The sequence below is a fragment of the Accipiter gentilis genome, chromosome 17 (assembly GCF_929443795.1).
Source record: "Accipiter gentilis chromosome 17, bAccGen1.1, whole genome shotgun sequence".
NCBI classification, from domain to species: Eukaryota; Metazoa; Chordata; class Aves; order Accipitriformes; family Accipitridae; genus Astur; species Astur gentilis.
In genome coordinates, this window is record NC_064896.1 from 9597241 (window position 1) to 9615053 (window position 17813).

Sequence of the window (17813 nt, forward strand, 5' to 3'; positions counted from 1 at the left end):
CATTTCTTGCCAGGGCTGCTGGGTTCTGGACTCTGGTCCTGACTCCACCACTGCTTTGCAGTGTCACCCCACACAAGGTTGTGTGCTCCAGTTGCAGCACCCAAGCAAAATGATAAAGTAACCAAGGTGCATGGAGCTGCAGGTGCAGCAAGAGTGGTGGGAGATTCACCGTGGTTCAGAGGGCTTGTGAACTCTTCAGAGTCTTTTCTCCCAGATGTTTGTTGAAAATCTGAATTGATTAAGTGTTGACAAAAGCAAACATAGTTTTAAGTGGGTCTCTTTTCCTCATCAGTCCCCTTCAAATGAATTGTCTTGGCATCTGTGATGTTATAATGGTATTAGCTCACCCATTTCTGTACCACTTCAGAGGAGAAGCCAGGTAGTACTTGGCTTTATCTGGAACGAAAAAAACAAGCTGTGGAAAAAATATTTTATTTCTCTTTGCAAAAGAAGAAGATATTTCAGATCACCATCACATTTGGCGTTGGTTTTTTGGGTTTTTTTGTGGGGAGCTGAACTCTCAGGACAGGGCTTGTCATCTGGCTTGTCAGAAAGGCAGCTTCAGTCCCCCTTGCTCGTTGTGCTCCAGCACAGTCAAAACCCAAGGCCAACGTGATGCTGTGCACTGTGCAAGCCACCTGCACAGAGAAGGGAACAGGGGATGCACAAAGTTTTGCTCAGCAAACTGACTCCAGCACTGAGATGGGAAGAATTCTCACACAGCTGTTGCCTTTTGTTATGAGCCCTGAATGGCTGAAATGCAGCTGTTTAATTAGCATTTGCCCCAGAATTTGGGGCTACCAGCTCCCCAGAGGCTAAAATTTGGATTATCTAAGGCAGTGAAAGAATGGAGGCTTGTGGGAATTTTACTGGAGTACTGGGAAATTGGCTGCTTGTGGAAATGAGTCCTATCATCATGACACACTAAAAATCTGGAAAAGCTGTTGGCCACATGACCAATTTGAACCCCATGTCCTCGTTGGAGGCTGGTGACTGAGCTGGGGAAGAATCAAAAAAGTCAAGAGTCCATTGACTGCCATCACCATTAATTCAACTGCTGTCTGAGATAAGGAAAGTATATTGTCTTGGAGTCAAGAGAGAATTATGCATATTTACAGATGCATCCCTCCATGGGTGTCACCACTTCTCAGCAAAAATAATAGCAGAAATAGAAAATACCCTTAAAACAATACATGTGAAGTAATTAAAAAAAATAATCTTAACAGTGGTGAATGTGGTGTCCTGGTAGCATCTCTTTGGAATTTGTTTAGTAAAGGCTTTAAAAAGGCTGGGCTGGCAGGACATACGGCTCTGGCCAGAGATGAACCCACCCAGGGACAAAGGCTGCCTAGCTGCAAGATGCCATTTGCTGCAAGTCTTCCAGAGACCAGGCTATGTTCCCTACCAAGAGGCCCAGGAGTCCCAGGTCCTACGGGATCCTGGGTCATGGTGTAGAGCTTTGGTTTGCTCTGTTTTTTAAAGGAAAAAGAAGTCACTGCATAGGGGACTAAAAGGCTTGAGCATGTGAGGGGGAGGTGATCAGTGACCTGCATCTTTCTGTCTAGGGTGATAAATTCCCAGCCACTTGATGGTTTCAGATTTGCTGACATCAGACTGTTGTTAAATCATTGGTAATCTGAGGGGCAGGGAGAGGCAATTTATTATGTTTGCACCATATCCAATAAAAGTGTTGATACCTGTAATCATTGTAATAAAAGGGAATTGGTAATAAAACTAATCCTTCGCTCAGGACTTCAGCACTGCAGTGAGGAGGATTTGCATGATGTTCCTTTCAAAAAATGGACTTCTCACTCTCTCCTTTCCCCTTCTATCACTGCTTCAGCAAAACAAAAATCTCCCCAAGCAGTTTCCGGCACAGAACATATGACAAACATGAGCAGTCTGACCTCTCTGAGAAGCAGTGATACAACCACATCACACACACATAGTTGCAATAGCTTTCTGCAACCACTTTATCATTAAGCTATGAGAAGCATCTCATATGCCAGCTTGTCAGAATTCCCTTAGAAGGTTAAATGGTGCACATTTTATTTGTAATTGGATGCAAATTAAAATATCACTCATGAGAGGGCTGAAATCCTGGAAGGGCGGATTGCATGCATTAAGCCTCAGGATTTGAATAATACCAGAGAATATGCTGTTTCTTTTTACAGTTTTTTTCTGTCTCTGCCACCCCAGTGAAGTGAATAAATCAGTCTCTTCCCCCTTCCTGGAAAGTGAAAGGGGAAGATTGAACATCTGCCGATGAAGAGCATTTGAGTCATTCACAATCTGCCGATCAGATCTGCTCAGTCCAAAGTCTGAAAGGCAGGGATGGCAGCAGCTCCATGGGGCTTGGAGCAGGGACAGCCAGCCTGAGGCTGTGTGACTTACTGGACATGCAGACACCAGCCTGTTCTCCAACGCAGCCTGCCACATCCTCAGTGGCTAAAGAAAATCAGTAGATCTGCCCTTGAATGCAGCTGTGATGAGGGAGACTGTGTTGGGAAATAACCACCTTCCTTGTGTTTGATGTGGGGTTGGGCTCTGAGGAAAATACGTCCAACCTCCTTCATGCCCTAAGGAGAAAAATATCTTGCTCAGAAGCAGTGAATGAGCAAAAGCAGCTGGAAGAGATTTTCCCTGAGTTTTTCCTTCCCCTTCAGTGGCCCACAGGAAAAGGTCTCATTACTCCTTTCGCTCAGCCCACGTGGATGTGGACTGGCAGATTCCTCCCTTGTGCCCCCATACAGAGACATGCCTTTAGGGGTTGGGCAAAATACAGCAACTGTCTTTATCCTAAGGGACCCCTGGCACAAGCAAGGGATGAAAGCCAGGCTTGTCCCAGCTTTTGTAGAGTAGCCATTGGCCAAGGATGTATTGCTGAGGAGACACCTCTCGAAACTGCTCCAGAAGGGACTGTTGAGGATCCTTACTTGGCCCCACCCCCAGCAGAAGGGTTGACTCCTGCAGGCATTACCATAATAAAGATGGATAACACAAAGATGGAGGCCTCGCTCACAGCTTCTAGCTGTCCCTTTTCGTCAATAACCGTTTTCTTTCATGCACTTCACACACAAATACATGCCCCAAAGTTGCTCTAAATCCACAGCCATCATGTCTTCCTGCCTCAATCCTGTGGCTGGACTGCCAGCTCACATTTGTATCCAGCCCAGAGTGATCAGTCTCACCACAGCCACCATTCTGCTGCCATTCTCCATAATCACTTCAGGGAAGGTAGAAAAAAGCCACTCCAGAACCTGTCAGCCCAAGTGCTACTCATGCAGAGAGGCCAGGGCAAGACCATGGTCAGCTTAGCAGGGCAACTTGAGCTAAGCCTGGTCTGGAGGGGGTTTATGAGGATATCCCATCTTTAGGGTACAGTCCTCTCTATGGGTAATATCCCATTGTTCTTTGGGATGTAACATCAGATTCTGGGTGCAGAGGGAAGGCAGCCAGGGAAGGAGGAGGATGGTGTGTCCATACAGGCGTGTGGAGAAAGCTCCTCAGGGAGACTGGAGACTCTGAGGGCTACCCTTCAGTACCAGGCTTCCCTCCCTTTAGAAGTAAAAGAGAATTAGGGACATCTGGTATTTCTGATGGAAAGCAAAATGATACCTCTAAGCAAACAATGACAAGTCACACCAGCGTGCGCAGCCTGGAAATAAGTATAAAAGATGAAGTGCAAAACTGACAGCCGTGCAAAAGAAGGACATCACCCCTCCTTAATTACTACTGCCACTTTATTACCTGGGATAAATATTGTCTTTTGGGGAAGTTTTTTTGCAGTCTCACGACAACAGCAGCCTGTCCTGTGCTGTGACTTCTTTTGATTAACAGGTCCATGGGATTATAAAGCTGGAAGGGAGCTGGGAAAGTTTTCCCCACAGCACACACACAAACAGCTTGCAGGGAGGTCAGGACCAGTTTCTGAATGCTGACAGTTTGGCTCACTGGGAAGATGCTTTTCTCCCACCTCGCTGGAAGTGCCTGTCCTCCTGGGTGTCTCAGCTCCTTGGGGCAGCCTGGCATCTGGAAATGAGTTGTAGGCAGAGGACAGTATGTCCTCTCCTGGTGTCTCTTATTCTACGGAAACGTAACTAAAAAACAACACAACAGAGCAGCTCCAAAAGCAGTTAAACCTTCCGTGCTTCATGAGCAGTGTGTAAGCGCTCTGGCATCACACGTCAGCCTCTCTATGACAGAGGCACCTCGCTCCTCACTGCAAAGCAGAAGCTGTCCCCTCACATGTGCCCAGAGAAGTTTCTCAGAAATGGCTTCATAAAGGGCTTCACCTGCCTAAAAAAGAAGTGCCATCAAGATAGGACCCTCATGGGTTAGGAACAAGAGGAGAGCCACACCATCTTCTACCTTCACCCCACATGTGGGAGCTCAGCTCCTCCACTTGCCCCATTTTCTTCCCTGCCCGTCACCTGATCAGGGTCTAAGAAGTTCCCTACCACCTCAGGAAGAACCAACTGGATGGCTTATACTCAGCAAGGCTACTGCCAACTTGCTGCCATTGTTTCCCCCAGCTCAAGCCAGACACAGAATCACTGCTACACTTGTATACAAGACAACTTGTGTTAGTGGCTGTGAGTTTACAGAGAGGAAATGGGGATGCAGGATGGATACCACACAAGAATCAGGTGTCAGTCACATCCTGCACAGGTAGACTGGTTTGGTTTCCCTCCTGATGCACATGGCAGACAGGGAGAGATGTCCTTGTTACACTGCTTCTCTGGAACAAGTCAGCCAAGTCCTGAGCATTTCCAAGGGAAAGGATAGAGAAGTGGTGTCCAGGTTCTGCATTATACAGGCATTTAGGCACAAGCTGAGAAGAGGATATGATACCAGTAACACCAAGTGGCACATACTTGAAGATGTCAGAGACATTTGTTCTAACTACCTCCTTCTCCCAGTCAACATCATATAACAAGTATATCAATGTATTGGATCTGCATGGCAAGGTTTTGGTAGCAGGGGGGCTACAGGGGTGGCTTCTGTAAGAAGCAGCTAGAAGCTTCCTCTATGTCTGTCAGAGCCAATGCCAGCCATCTCCAAGATGGATCTGCCTCTGACCAAAGCCAAGCCCATCAGAGATAGTGGTAGTGCCTTTGGGAGAATGTATTTAAGAAGGGAAAAAAAAAGTTGCTGCCCAACAGAAACTGCACCCAGAGAGAGGAGTGAGAACATGTAAGAGAAATAACCCTGGAGACACCAAGGTCAGTGAAGAAGGAGGAGGAGGAGGCGCTCCAGGTGATGGAGCAGAGATTCCCCTGCAGCCCATGGTGTGGAAGACCCTGGTGAGGCAGGCTGTCCCCCTGCAGCCCATGGAGGTCCACGGTGGAGCAGATCTCCACCTGCAGCCCATGGAGGTCCACGGTGGAGCAGGTGGATGCCCGAAGGAGGCTGTGACCCCGTGGGAAGCCCACCCTGGAGCAGGCTCCTGGCAGGACCTGTGGCCCCGTGGAGAGAGGAGCCTATGCTGGAGCAGGTTTTCTGGCAGGACTTGTGAACCTGTGGGGGACCCAGGCTGGTGCAGTCTGTGCCTGAAGGACTGCAGCCTGTGGAAGGGACCCACACTGGAGCAGTTCATGAAGAACTGCAGCCCGTGGGAAGGACCCAGACTGGAGAAGTTTGTGGAGGACTGCCTCGTGTGGGAGGGACCCCACGCTGGAGCAGGGGAAGAGTGTGAGGAGTCCTGCCCCTGAGGAGGAAGGAGCAGCAGAGACAATGTGTGATGAACTGACCACAAGCCCCATACCCTGTCCCCCTGCGCTGCTGGCAGGGAGGACGGAGAGAAGATTGGGAGTAAAGTTAAGCCCAGGAAGAAGGGAGGGGTGGGGAGGTGTTTTAAGATTTGGGTTTATTTCTCATTATCCTATTCTGATCTGATTGGCAATAACTTAAATTAATTCTCCAAGTCAAGTCTGTTTTGCCCATGACAGTAATTGGTTGAGTGATCTCTCCCTGTCCTTAGCTAGACCCATGAGCCTTTTGTTATATTTTCTTTCCCCTGTCCAGCTGAGGAGGGGGAGTGATAGAGCAGCTGCTTGGTGCTTAGTTGCTGCCTGGGGTTAAACCACGACTAGCAGCTATAGATATCTCCTTTGCCAGTAGCCTCCAGGGCACTACAAACTTTGTTCTTTTACCTGTATTATCTTTGCAGCTTGTCTTTCTGCTCCCAGGACTAAACACATCCTTTCTTTTTCCACAGGGTAGGAGATGGTCTCAGGTGTAGGATCATTTTCCAAATTTATGTATTCTCCCCCTTTTTCTCTCCAGACTTGCAAAGATTCAGGACTGAAACTTTGCTTTGAACCTTTAACTAGTACAACCAACAAATCCTATCACCGTGATCAGTTGTGTTAACTGAATAAGTGAATAAAATTTTGCTGAATAAATGAATTAAATTCCAGTATCTCTACAAATATAGGGGGACAGGTTTATTTGTGGTCTGTCACAAAACCACCAGCTTCTGATAAGCCAGATGCAGGGCATGCTACAATCCCATATTATACCTCATAGGGTGATACAAGCAGGAGGTTGTTCACTAGGTAGCACTGGTCAAGTACAGCTGGTTCTTGTAGAGGATCTGCTATGAAGTTTAGCCATTTTTTATCTAGGTTTACAAATAAGAAGATTATTTTTCCCCTTTTTTGGCATCGCATGTGAACCAAAACATGATTTAATGCTCTGAAGATAATGTCTAGCCCTGGGCCAGTTGTTAACACTGTTGCAAAGAAAACTGGATGCATAAAATGACACTGCAGAGGAGTTGCAAAACCAGAGTGCAACCCAAAAAGCAGGAGCAGGTGATTTTTGCATAGGTCTGGGTTACTTCCATAGTTTTTTTACTCTTCCCCATTGCTGAATGCAGATGCAGAACACTGTCAGTATTTCATTCAAAGTTTTCAACTGAAAGGGCAAAATCTAGGGGGGTTGCTAAAGACCAGTATCTGCACATAGTTCATAAACCTAAGTGTGCTGGTGAGAGTGTATGAAATCATGCTGTGATGATAGAATGAAAAAAAACTTTCTAATATTCTTGCTAGCACTGAAATGCCAAACCTAGAGAGAGACAGAAACAAGGGTTTTCTGGGCACTGATTTGACTCATCTTGTTGCATATAGTGTTGCATGTGTTGCATATAGTGTTGCGTATGAAGAAGAGCTGCATAGTGGGTGAGATCAAGATGGCTGGGTTTTGATGATGGCTGCTTGAGTGCTGACAGGTGTCTCCTTTTCTGAATCCTTTGAGGGACTATCTGGCTACCTTCCCTGAAGAGGCACTGATTATCTGAGCTCATCTCCTTCGTGTTTTAGCTTCTATGAAGCATTACAGGTGATACTGTATTTTGTGTGCACTACAAAGAGCTGGCTCCTCTCAGAGCTTTTCTAGGGTGTCTTTAGAGCAGCACTGACTCACTCTGCTAAAGAACTTGGGATAAAACTCTGCTCTGAGTCTGTTTCTTCTGCTCTAAAGAGAGGTGCTCTAATACAGTGAGTCCTGTCAGTAGAGTAGTGCCACAGCTTTAATAGGAACTACTTGGTTCTCAGCCTAGGCTGGTTCCAGTTGTTAATTAATGGTTTCGTTATCCAGAAAAGTGTTTATAAAGTCCTAAACCCGTACTCCAGTCTAAAAGCTTTCATGGTTCTAGCGTCTTCTACCCAAAGATCTCAAAGCAATTTATTGTATTACCTCATACCATGGATATTATCTCCCTTCCTCAAAAAGAGAACAAAGACAAACTTTCCAAAGTGGCCCATCATTTTTGGGTGCCTGGTTTTTGGCCACCTTTTGGACTAGTTTTCAGAGCTGCAGGCTTTTCTGGGTCTCACAGGTCAACAGTCCTGCAGAGTTCTAGTACTAATAAAAAGCAAAACAGGTATTTTAAGTTTGTTGTTAAGAAGAGCTAAAGATGCTGAAAAACTGGCTTTAAAAATTCAGAAAAAAATTCAGGATTAGATAACAGAGCATGGAAATGGATATGAGAGCTTTCACAATCCCCTGTGAAAGTTCTCTGGCCAGTCAATGGCTAGTAACTCCTTCTGGAGTCCATGGAGGGTTGCTGCCAATGGAATGTCCTGCAGCTGGGTATCTTTGGGAACAGGCTGAGGAACTCCACTGCAAGTGACTTCAGCATCCTGTCAGTGTAGCCCAGAAGCACAAGATAGGAGTTTGACAGGAGTTTTTTGCCCTGCCTGTGGTCCCAGAAGGCTGTGGTCCTCCTGCCCTGACTAGGAAGAGGATGAACGCATGTTCCTTCCATCATGTCCTGGGGTGGTTGTGAAACAGCCCAGCTGGAGTGACCCAGACCCAGCTGGAGAAAACATCATGTTTTCAGGACCATAGTGAGCCTCGCCTGCAGTCTGGGGCCTAGTAGTTGTGACAGATTTTAACTAGGAACTCAACTGTCCCCCAGATTTGCTGCCTTTAAGCTCTGCCATTTGACCCTTTGATTTTTTGGGCCCCCATTTATAATTGTGTACTGCTGCTGTAAGGAGTTATGTGCTCTGGTCGGGGTGGAGAAATAATCAGTTTGGGCTATACAGTCCCAGATTAGTAATTAAGGAATTTGGTAACACTTACAAATTCATTAGCATGTAGCATTGTTTTGGCCTCCCTTACAATGAGGACGAGGTATGCCTTGTTCTAGTACTATGATGTCCCTCACTTCTCTATACAGCTTGCAATGGATTCTTCAGACTGGATCTGTGGTATAGGTGTTTAAAACTCATCAGAAGCATAAAGGAATATATGTGTGAGTGCTTGGACCACAGAAACACCCATTTTCTCAACAGATTTAAGCAAGTTATATTGATAAAAATGAAAGATCATGCACATCAGCTAGGAAGTAGAACCCTTACAAAGTTTCTTGGGCTAAAAATCAATTGGCAATAAACTTTAAAGACTAGCTTGCAAAGCTTATCTTATGCTATATTTTCTATATTCTGTTATATTCTACCTATCTATATTGTATGAGGATTTTTTTGTCATAAAATATGTATCAGTTTTTATTTGTTGTTTTGACTTACTTGATTTGTCCTAGAATAGTTATTATTGTCAGCAGACTGGCTGAAAAACTTCCCAACAGATAGAAAGTATTTTTGCAAAATGGTGGCAATACTATAATAAACTGCAGTATGGCTTTGATAAGCAACTGTAACACTAGTGTTTTGCAAATCATAAACACAGTTATGGCTATATTATGGAACTATCATGATACTGAGTTTAAATGCATTAGTTTGTTTTTAAATAATTAATTGAATAATTTCCAGGTTTGTGGCCATCACTAGGCTTCAGGATTAATGGCTGTACTGAGGTGAATGGAGGCTGAGGGTGTTAGGTTAGACTGTGCAGGATCCCTTGCTGTGCGCGGAGGATGTCTTGCATGCTGCTCGTGCCAGCAGACAGCTCAGCACAGCAAACATCTTGGCTGCACATCAGACAGCAATGAGATGGGAGCTGCAGAGATTCTTGTCACCCTGTGGCTGGTACGGAGGGTATGAGACACTTCTGTCCTTGGGTTGCTGAGCGCCTGACACATCCCCTTTTCTGCACAGGGTTGCAATGTGCCACATCTGGGCACGGGAGCCCCACGTCCAGCACTCCCATGGTCACACCAGAGGATGCAGGGCACCAGGCAGTGCCTACAAGAAGGGGGAGAAGCAAGTCTGCAAGGTAATTTACAGATGAGTCCTGCCTATGTCTTCCCATGTAGTAAATGCAGATGGAGGTTTTGTGTGAACTTGTTTTCTCTGCAGGGCAAGGGAGTTAAGTCATTCATTTTTCCCTCTCAGTTCTGTTTTATATGTATGTACTTATTTTATAGTGTTAGAGAATTAAAAGCAGGAGAAACCACAGACCATTTTGTGCTGCCAATGAGCCAGTGACTTAAGTGTAATTAAAGAGGAGGTAAACTAATTTATTTGTTGATTAGGTTAGGCAGGGAGGAGTACATTGACTCTTTATTGCCCAAATTAGAATTGGGTAAACCCCATTCACTATTGTCAATAGAGAAGTCACCCTTGCATCTTCACTTAAAATGAAAAAACATAATCAGTCCAACAAAACGGATGACGTATAGGAGAGCTCTGAGGAGATAAATTCTATTCTTTGCAGCATTAAGTTACAATATGTTGTTTCTCCCACCCTTGGTAGGGGAGGGAAGTCTGTCCTACAAATCGAAATTGTTACAAATTACAAGCTTAATCCTTAATACCACAAGGCAGTCTCCACCACATAAGTGTTTTGGTCCAAGGGATATGCAGTACTGCAGATAAAGGTGGACAGATCCTATTACAAGTGAAATCCCCCACTGCTCATTGCTGTCTTCTGGGTTAGAGGATATGCATAGTGGCAGCACTGCAAGTGGACAAGGCTAAGGCAGAATCTGTGGTCTTGATGGTTTATTTAAGATATGGTTAGTGTGCAGCCTTTGTGGCTTAAAAGCTCATTTGTTAGCTTTGTTCCCTTATGAGCTGTCAGTGTAATACATGAATCCACAATTGTTCTTCTATGGGCTGAAGATCCCTGGAGATCCTGCTTGTAGAGGTCTTGGAAAGTATTTGTCAGGAGGTTCTGTTCACATCACTACAACCTACCCATCCACTGGAAAAGGTTGCATATGGCTGATGTTAACCAATTGCACTAGTTCTGGTTTGGAAAAAAAATTATGTTTGTATTTAAATGCTACTGCTACATCTTGTCCATTCCTGTTACTGCTTCCCTTTGCTTTGAATGGAGTGCACCTTTCTCCTCAACAGTGCACGCATATTCCTGTAAGGAAGCATGCACTGCACTGCCTAAGATCATGCAACAGGTGGGTATGACAGATGGGGGACAGCAAGGTAACAGTGAGATAATTAGGATTAGAACCATAAACAGCGGTGGTGGCAGACATTATAGGAGACATTTGCCTGAAAATTGCATCTTTGCTTATGAAGAGTTCATTGCTTCCTGCTGTTCTCACCAAAAAAACCATGTTGCTTTGACATCACAGTTGGTTGCTATGGAAGTGCTGATGCTACCAAAGATAGGGCTGAGCTGTAGGGCTATAAAAAGTCCTGGAGACCCAGCTGAGTCTGTACACATTTGGGAGAGGCCAGCACAGAATTTATTTTTGGCAGTGGCACAGCAGCCCATTTGTGTGATGGAATGTGACAACAAAAGTGGGTAAGGGGACACCACAATACAACAGTGCCATGATGCTGGGCTGGGGGGGGAAAGGAGCATAGTTAGGAGTAGGGGGAAAGTAGCGTACTTTAATCAGTACCACCCTGGTGATACAGACTAAAGCTCCCAAAAAAGGAAATAAGTTTTAGAAAGAGGAAATGCTAGAAATGGAACTTTTCTGTTCCCCGAAAGGTGTCATAGGCTTTAACAACCTTTTGAGATACGTGTCCTAGTTAATTTTAAATCTTAGTAAACACAGAATCATAGAATCATTTACGTTGGAAAAGACCTTTAAGATCATCGAGTCCAACCATAAACCTAACACTGCCAAGTCCACCACTAATCCATGTCCCTAAGTAAGTGTCACATCTACACATCTTTTGACTACCTCCAGGGGTGGTGACTCAACCACTTCCCTGGGCAGCCTGTTCCAATGCTTGATAACCCTGTCAGTGAAGAAATTTTTCCTAATATCTAACCTAAATCTCCCTTGACGCAACTTGACGCCATTTCCTCTCGTCCTATCACCAGCCACCTGACAGAAGAGACTGACACCCACCTCAGTACAACCTCCTTTCAGGTAGTTGTAGAGAGCAATAAGGTCTCCCATCAGCCTCCTTTTCTCCAGGCTAAACACCCCAGTTCCCTCATAAGACTTGTGCTCTAGACCCTTAACGAGCTCTGTTGGACATGCTCCAGAAACTCCATGGCTGTCTTGTAGTGAGAGGCCCAAAACTGGACACAGTATTCAGGTATTCACGTCCCATAATGAATCAATCACACACACTCGTCATGCCCATTTGCTCTGGCTTCTGAGCACAGTTACCCACTTTGTAGACAAAACTAGATGTCCCTGCAGACTTGCAAGAGAAGTTGAGAATGGTTATTGACAATTTAATACTTGTGTCCTATCACTCAGTCCCCCTGCAAGCAAGTGCTTTGGGAGAGCAGCCTGATGGCTGACTCTCTGCCATAGTTTTGGCCAATACAGAGCTTTGGTTCCTGCAGCCTTAGAAATAACTGCCAGGGATCATGAATCCCTCTCCTCACCCTGTGCTAGGGACTTTGATGTTCCCATCTGAAAAGAAAATGAGTCACACCGCTTCCTGCGGAGGCAGTTTCTTTATCCCTAATCCTGCAAAAGGCAAATGCCGCTGGCAATCATTAGCCACAGAGGCACTGTCATAATGATTTGGGTGGCAGAGACAGACACAGAGTTCCTTTATTATTTCTGTCTCAGAATTGCAATGATTCATTCAGAATGAAAAATGGAGTTGCCTGGTTTAAGCAGGAACCCGTCTGACTGTGGCAGAGAGAGAAGTGGGTCTGAAATGAAGCTGTAAGTTGCTGTGTTTTCCTTCTCCTCTTCTCCCTCTCCTGTTGACCTATGAAGTCACACAGTGCAAGTTCATTTATTGCTTGGTCCCATTTGTTGTCAACTCTGCTTGCCTTTTAGGTGATGCACGAGGTAGATAATGGCACAGCAATTTCTAGAGCATGCCTGTTTAAGCAGGAGCGGTAGGATTGTCAACTCAAGAGCGTATGTGCGTAGCACCTCCCCAGTCCCTGGTCTGGCTGGCCTCAGGCTCCTCGCCACCAAGGCCAGGCCCAGCTGCTTCAGGGAAAAGTGCAGGCAACCCCGATGCCGTTAACAGACCCCCTCATCTTCCTGACACAGTGCCAAGCAATTCCGTCTGTCCTGGCAGAAGCAAACCGCACACTCAGGTTTGCTAAGTGCACACACTGAAGTCCCTAAACACCCGCCAAAGCCAAGCACGGGGTCCCCTTTTGGGGGAGCTGCCTGCAGGTGCACCCTACAAAGGACTGCTCTCTCCCCCAGTGGCAGCCCCCTCATGTCCCCACACTGCCTGGCACCAGGGGCAGGAGGAAGGGTGTGCTGGGGATATAACTGGACGCTGTTTCCAGCAGAGGAAGGGCTTGCAACTCCACCCATGCATCTCTCAGGCCAGAGTTTTATTCTGTAACAAAGCACTAAACAACAAGCCTCTTGTGTCCACTGTGGATTCCTGCTCCCCAAATCTTTCTCAAATTCTCCTTGTAGCTTCTCCCGTCCTTAGACAGATAAGTGAGCCACAGCTGGAGCTTCTAATTGAACAGAGCTCCAAGCTTTGGCCAAAAAGCAGGAGGATCCTTTTGTTCCAGAGGCATACAGGGATATACAGGGCAGATGGAGGAAGACACACAGTCGAGCAGGCTTATGGCACTCTGATCGAAGCTGAGGTAAGACTGACTGAAGGATCCTAATTTAGGGACCTACCATCAGTTCTCTACAGCAATCTCATCTTCACGGCAGTGCAAACCCCCCACATTTACATTACCAAGTCTTTATCTTTTAGTCTTAACTACTGATATATCACAGAAGCCCCCTGTTTTTTTCTGAACTCCTCAGCAATGCAAAATACCTACTGCTCTTCATGTAATGGCCATGTTGCTATTGCTTCTGCAAGTCTTTTTATGCAAAAATCTCACCAAGCTTTACCAGTAGTAGTGAAGTGACCCATAGAGTCTAGCTCCTCTGAGGACCAGAAAGCATGTTAACTTCATCCTGCAGGTATTCTGTTCTGCTGTTCACAAGCTATCAACATATAGCCAAAAATCATCCAGCATCTCAAGAGTCACAAGTTAGAGGACCCTTAATTCAGCTCCTTGGATGAGAAACATCCTTTTTCTACAGCTTGCTCTGTCATGGCCCTAATGACATAAAGTTTTACAAAGGTAAATTCCTAAACAGGAAATCTGACATCATGCAAGTGCTCAGCGGGATAGCTTACTAGGCAGAGCACACAAAAAATGCGGACAATTTCACCATGGAGAGCCAAATGCATCCTGCCAGGCTCTTTTTAAGCCATTAGCGCTGTATTTCATAGTGCACAGTCCCCAACATTTCGATGCTGAAATGGGACAAGTGGTATTTTCTTGACAGGCAAGACTGATCTCCAGATGAACCTTTTACCAAAAATGGAAATTATGTGCAAAACAAACTAACAAAAACTTCTACCAGTTTTGTACTTAAAACCTGAAATGTGTTCTGTACCTCTCCAGTCTCTCCTTGCCAGCAACCAGGGATTACCAGATTTTAAATCCTACACTATCCGGTCAGCATGCAGAACTTCCCTTCTTGAATCAGATTCCCCACCCACTCCTTAAGTGTATAACACAATACTTGAGATACTTGGGACCAGCACTTGCCATTGTGCTCGTGTCATTGTTTTTCCCTCATTGTGCCAGGTCATATGAAAACAAAGTAATTTTAAGTACAGTGGGTGAAATTCTTACTAAAATAGTTGAATGGGCTAATATAGGCACGGTACGTACTTTTGAAATAAATGTGCTCTTGAGATATATTGTAGGATGCTACTAAATTTTAGGTAATTTTCCAAATCTGAATGTGTGGGAATATGTGTGCCTGGGTTTTAAAGAAAATATATTGAAAATGCTTTGCAGCCCACCTCCTGATGTTTCATAGACCACAAATTAAGAACTGCTGTTCTATAACAAACAATATAACTTTTTAGAACACATTTAAAATTTCCTTTCTTACTTCAAAAACTGTAAAGATAGCAACCCATAACAGATAAAATAAGATAATCCTTCAGGTTGCTTGAAAATATTGGTAAGTATGTCACAGTCAGTCTCCTAGGGATTTTCAGGCAATCTTATTAATCTGCTGTGTTGTGCAATCTTTTTAGGTAGGTCCATACTAGCAACAGATTGTTCAGCTTCAGAACTGATAACAAAATAATTCTGTGAATTATTTTCAGCTTCTGAAACTGTTCTCATTTTCCTTGTCCTGGGCATGGACTCAGATGAGTAGAGTTCATTTTTTCACCTTTTTCTATGATTATGAGCAAGATGCAAGGAGCCACATCAGCCAGCTGATACCCATTTAAGTGTGCCAATGGTATCTATCATTTTCAATATTGGATGTGACTGATGGGGATGGGCTGGACACATATGGCAGCTGAGGATGGGTCAGGAAGATATGTTCTTACAAGCCTACTCCTGGCTGACCTGGTGATATCTGTCTCAGCATCTCCTACTGGCTCATCTCCATCAGTCAAGTATTCTGATAGCCCAGCATCATCCTCCCCAGTCCAGTCTCATGGCCTTTCACATGATACAGCTACAGGTTGGTTACATACTCACAAAATACTTGAATTCTAACTTTTCTCATGAAATTGAAAATTGTTCACAGAGCACTCAGTCCTTTCTCCTGACAATCTCTGTTCTGGACTGGTCCATGCTTGCTTGCTTTTCTTGCATTTCTGTTTTGCCTTCATTGATATATGTCCAAAATGCAACTTCTCTGTCTCTCCCTTCTGGATATAGTCACTGCCCTTCTGCTGCTCAGTCCAGTAATTTCTCATCATATGATCAAAGGAATCAGGACTGTCACAGGGTATTTTAGCTGCCAGTTTAGTGTTGTGCTCTAGCCCAATAATTAGGCACAAGAGCAGGCTATTAAAATGAATGGGGAAAGCATGGTCAGTGCCCCTTTGCCCTCCTCGTTGGCAATGAGGGCTTGTGCATCTGCCAAAAGCCTTCCAGTAAGAGCTCATTTTTACAATAGAAAAATGGAGGATGAAGTGGTGAAGCTTTGTCTCCTTCCTTAACCTGTGGCAAGCTTGCAGCCCTTTTTTTCTACCTGATTCACACTCCAGACCCATATGCTCAGAGAAACAGAGATACAGTGGCCTAATCATGGGTGTGAAATGTCTGATCCAGACCATCAGACCGTGTACTGACAGATGGAGCACATGCTGGCATGCATATTTATCATTTCCAAGCAGGACCTGCATTGACTCGCTGGGATCACAAAGTATTTATTGGTTTTGGTTGTATCTTTGGCCATACTTCTCCAAGTTCTTTTTTGTGCCCTGGAGTCCACTGTTCTGTTTTGGTTTCCTCTCTTTCATATGTCTCTGTTTGGAAAATAAGGGTCATACAGAAAAGTTGTGAAGACGTCTACATCCATATGCCAGACTTTGTGTCTCTTTTTCAATTTGTTTGCTTATCTTGTCTACAGCTACTGTGCATGTGAGACTGTCAACTTGTTCCATGGCACTACAACTGTACTTTGTCCTCCTTTTGGTATCTGTGGACAGCCTCCATGGATAGTTTTGTGTCTTCCTATGGGTCAAAAAATTTCCAGAAGTGATGTTCATGTCAGAACACCCTTGACATCTTTCAATTCCTTCATGTGGTAGCCTACACACTGCGTGACATTGTGAAGGAGAAGCCCTTTGAACTCTATGATCATCAGTGTGTGAATTTACTGACATAACTGAGCATGAGTAACAGTTTCAGATTTTTTTTCAGACTGTGTGTGTTTCAGGTTACATCTTCAATATCTCTTGAATCTTTGCTTCCTCAAGCAAATTTCCCTTTGAGAACAGTCTCACCCTCCAAATGAAGTTATTTCATTCTTTGAAATTGATATTCAGCCTTGTTTGGTTTAAGTTTACTGAGCTCTTACAATTTCCACTCCTATCATCTGCTGTTCTTGAGGTAAGGGTCCCTGCTGCTCAGTCTGTTAGGTCATCGATGTAGATTTTCTTCTCTGCGAGACATACTACTTGGGGCCCTTATACTGCAGCCAGAAAAACTGCTGAATATATTCAAAAAGGCCATTTAAGAGTGCAGTATCTGCTAACTGCTGCTCTCAAAGTGTGAATCTTGGAGCACATTGTGTTCAAGGACATCTGTTAAAATCCTGCCACTGCATTCAGTTTACTTAAGAATGTGGCTCATGCCATCTCAGAATGAATTTTATTTCTTATGGACAAGTGAAAACATTCCCTTTCATTTGTTTTTGTTTAGCTCCTTTGAGTTCACACAAAGTCCTGTGTGTGCTCTTTGCCTTATCACTATGGAGTCAATCCAGTCTATTGGGTCTTTTATTCTTCATCGTGTTGTGCAACTTTCCTTCTAGGCTCTTTTTTAAAACTTGCAGAAATTGTCATGCAGCACATCCTGCAAGCCCTGGATGCTGCGGGGAACTTCCTGCATAGCCCATGAGTCTGTTTAACACCCGTATGTGTGGCTCTAGATTGTCCTTCTGAAATACAGTGGCATGTAGCCTTTTGATCAGACTGAGGGTCATACCCATTTACCTCCATGCTAGGTGACCTACATCTTAACCTGCTAACGTTTTCCCTTCCTATTTGAATGTCAGGGTGTGCTCTCCCAGCTGGGGCACTGTCTGTCCAAACTGCATTTCTTTGTAGGTATGTTTTTAACTCTTCCATTTTGACATGTGCCTTACGCTGACTGTGCTATTGCCTGATGGGGGTGTGGGGGGGTGTGACTCTTAACTGGAAAATCCTTTTCAGTTTGCTGCATTGTGTTACAATCCTAAAACCATGTCATCACATGAGGAATCTCTTTCCTTTCTCACTACGCACATATTCCTGCATTTTGTAAATGTTTTAAAAGTGGCCTGGGTCTTTTATAAGTTCTACATATTTCTTGCATCATTTCTTCTGATTGCCAGACCACTGGTATTGTTTTCTGCCTCCCCACCAAATTTCATTCTGTTAACTTTTTCCTAATGAATACAGCTATGTGCACTGCGATCTTTTCAGCACCTTTGTCTTGGACTTGTATTTGTG